Genomic DNA, 3823 nt, shown 5'->3' with positions numbered 1-3823 from the left:
CGCCTCTGCAGCCAGCCTCATAGAGAATTCAGGAAGCACCATATAGCTGTGCCCTTCCCTTGGGCATACCCTGTCCAGCACAGGTCAGGCAGAGGCAGGAGCAGAGCTAGCTGGCTGACTGGCTCTGCACCACCTCTGCTGTCCACTGCCTCTCCCTAGGTGAAGACCCCAGCCACCTCCTCCCTCATCTGGAAGGGCTTCTCTTGCGTTGGCCATTGCTTACAGCTCCACACACCTTCATGGCTGGTTATCAGTCACTATTACCCTGCCAAGAGAAGGTAGCCAGGCATTTCTTTCAGTGAGGATGGTTCCTTCAGGAAATGAGTTACAGGTCGACAGACTTCTGTGAGCATGTCTCTGAGAAGGGACTGCCCAAACCCCGGAGGCTCTACTTTTCTGATGCGAAGGAAGCAAACTTTTGAGTTCTGCCTCTATGCAAGCTCCACCTTTTGGTAGATTCCAGACCTCACACTTGGTTTTCCCTGTGGTATGCTGATGATTTGTGGCCACTGGTTTAGTCATTAATTAGCCGCTGTGTGGCCATAGCAGACTACCTTCACCTCTCTGTGGCCATACCACCCTGAACCCTCTCTAAGGTCCAGAACTGGCAGGTTGTGGGGGAGGATCTGTGAAGGTGTGGATCCTGCGCCCCCTGCTGGCCACTCTGTCCAACAGACGCTCTTACCAAAGCAGGCTAGGTTTTCTAAACAGTTTCCCACAAAGGCCCCCAACACAGGTCCAAGCAGGGAGGCGATAGGTCTGTCTGTACAGAGGATGTGCTGCAAATGGGAGAGCCACCCACTGGTCCCTGAAGTGTTGAGGCAGCCACTGCTCTGAGGACTGCTAACTATGCACTGTCCCTATTATTGAGTTTGGCCTTGCAACCCAAGGGTGAGAGGGTCTTGGTTTCTATTTGATGATGACTGACTTTGGATCCAGCCCAGTCTTGTTTCCCTACGCCCTCCACGAGGCTGACCCCAGCCTCCCTAGGACTCTGGGTCAATACAATAATATTCTGCCATCTTAAATTTACACCACTGTGTGTACTAGGATATTTAATACCTCCTAGGACCACAGTTTCAGAGGCAGTTGTGAAAGTCTCCTTGGAGTTGCACTTGGGGCAACAGGCCAAAACCCTCTCTGGACTTCGGAGGGCGCCTTTGGCACTGCTCCTCGGCAGGGTCAGGGGTCAACTGGCTCTGTCCCCTGCCTCTATCCAGAGGGCACAGTTGAACAGCTCTCACAAGGGACATGCTACAGTGCTGGCTGAGGCAGAACACATCCTACGAGTGACGGTAAGGTTCCTGTTTCTTGTGGGGGTGAGGTTCAGGAAGTTGAGGGTGGCCAGAGGCACAAAGAACTATCCTTGATAAAGACGCACACAGTAGGCTGCTTCCCCCCCCCAGGACCCCCGGACAAAGGTTGCCTCATCTGTGTAGTGCTGGTATAGAGAAGAGACAAGTTCTGGAGGCTGCCAGAAGCAAGGGTCTGTAAGATATCAGAGCCTCCCCGGTGCAGGGCCTCACACCTCTCCCTAGCATTTTCATGACACCCTAGTTTTGCATTCAGTAGTTCTGTGTTCTGGGCCTAAGGGGCTCTACCTCTGAACTTCATAAAGCTGGCCCTCGGGCCTTTGCAGAACCGCATGTCTGGGTATAGAGCCCATGCCCACTGGAGCCAAGAGCTATTAAGAAACACTGAACTCCCAAGGTCAACAGTCTTGCTCCTTGCCACAAAAATGTCTGTCTTCCTCATTCCAGCCACAGAGAATGTAAGGCCCTGCACCCTAGTCTCCAGAGCAGCCCCCCTCAACCCACACTAATCTGCAGTGTGGCCAGATACACCGACAGTGTTCTTGCCTTTGTGCGGATGAGGCTGGGAAGCCAGCTGGAGCCTGCGTGTTCAGTGTCTCAGCCCTCAATGGCTTTGCCTCTTCCTATGCTGCCCAAGGGTCTGCCCTGTGCTTGGCTTCTGCTCTGGGCAGTGAGATTTGCTCATGGCCATTCATTTTGTCATGGAACCTATCAGTTGCAGCTGCTTTCTGGTTGATGGGAGATGGGGTTGTTTCTGGGTCTGTGAGATGGTACTCGCTGGTTGCTCTCATGAGAATGTGGGGGACAAGTTTGGGGTGGGCCCTGCTCCACTGGTGAGAGACTGAGCTGGGCTCCTTCACCTTACTGGATCAGTCTGCCTGGGTTGGGATTCCACTTGTACCGTCTTCCCTGTGGGTCACGGATAGCTCTGCTAAGACCCAGTAGCAATAGTGTGGTAATGGGTGGCATTGTACTGGGCTGGCTTAGCTCCTCTATTTGCTTCTCTCTTGGTCCCTCTACCTGTAAGAAGTCATTGTCTATTCTGGACAGGGACCCTGTGATCCTGGGTGTCCCCAGTATCTTTCCATGAGATCACTTAGCCTTCCGTTCCAATGTATGATCTGCAGGCTTTGGGAGGTTTAGAAAATACAGTAAAATGGTCTGCCCCGCCGAAGTGCTTCCTAAAAGGTGATTGACACTGGGTACATTTGGTAAAACCTGGAGGCATATTTATCAGTGTCTGGGAGAGGGGTGCAGTAGAGCCTGGGGGGGGAAGGATGGGGTGCTGACAAGGGTCCTGTGAGCATGGGAGAGCCCCAAGCCCAAGAAAGCAGCCTCAAGGATACAATGACTACAACTCAAAGCAGATGATAAAAGCCCTTGCCTAGAAAAAGAGGCCACTTTGTAACCAATTCAGACCTCAAAGACCACACAATCCAGTCTACTCTCCTTCAGAGTCTGCATCATCTCTCCTCAGAGGTTCCTGATGATCCCCAGGTTGCCCATCTGGACTTAGGGAAGAGAGGTGCCCATGGTAGGCAGATGTGTTATGGCTTTGTTTGGTATAAGGCTTGGTGCCAGCCCAGTCTGAGGATACAGCAGTCAGAGAAGAGAGGTGTCTGTGCTCTTCCCGCAGTGGTGCCTCCTCAAGACAGATAAGGAATGCCAAATATGTGCCCGCTCTCTGCATGTCTGTGTGGTCTAGTTCCAAACCAGCACTTGCCCTGCTCTGTTCTTGCCCCCATGACCTGGAGAGAATTGGGGGTGGTTGGAGGACGTTCGTGAGAACATTCCATTAGAACATTCCAGAGTTGCCTCCGACGCAAGGAAAAACCATCGAAGGTCTAGGGGGATGCGGCCTCACCAGTTGAAGACAGAGCTGACCTCTAGAGGGTTGCAGGCTGCTGAGGCTGCCTGAGGACGAACGGGCAGGCTCAGGATTCTGGGCAGGACTGTACTTCCGGGAGCTGTGTTCAACAATGGTTCAAGCTTCACAAAAGCTTAGAGGGTGCTTAGGGTTAAAGAGAACCAGTCTCCCCAACTTTTCTTCGGAAAAAAGCTCGGAAACACGGAGCAAGCTGCTGTGTTCTTGTGTGTCCTGTAGCCCGGGGAGGGTTTAGCTCTCTTGGCTCTGCTCGTAGCTTTGAAACAGAGTAAATGGAGGCAAATGTCTGGTCTAGGGAAAGATGGGTAGACTCTTGTAGGTGCCACCCCCACATTCTGGTTGTCAGGGGCAGTTTTAAGAAGGGTTCTAGGGGTGGGACTGACAGCACAGCCAGACAGAACTTGGTCTCCATTTGCAGAGTAAATCGAGGGCCTGCAGTTTGCTGGTGAACCCTGGCTTTTAGCTCTTGCCATCATTCATGTGAGGAGAGGCTCCTAGCTAGTCCAGAGCTGCCTTGTCTGGGACTTCCTGGGAACCCCCAACTGCGGGCCTACGGTATGATGCTCTCAAAGTTCATTCACCACACAAAGCAGAACTTCTAGGACAGACAGTGACCAACACAGGG

This window comes from Rattus rattus, chromosome 13, assembly GCF_011064425.1.
Source record: "Rattus rattus isolate New Zealand chromosome 13, Rrattus_CSIRO_v1, whole genome shotgun sequence".
In the NCBI taxonomy this organism is placed as follows: Eukaryota; Metazoa; Chordata; class Mammalia; order Rodentia; family Muridae; genus Rattus; species Rattus rattus.
The sequence above is the reverse complement of the archived record's forward strand: the minus strand, read 5'-3'. Positions refer to the sequence as shown.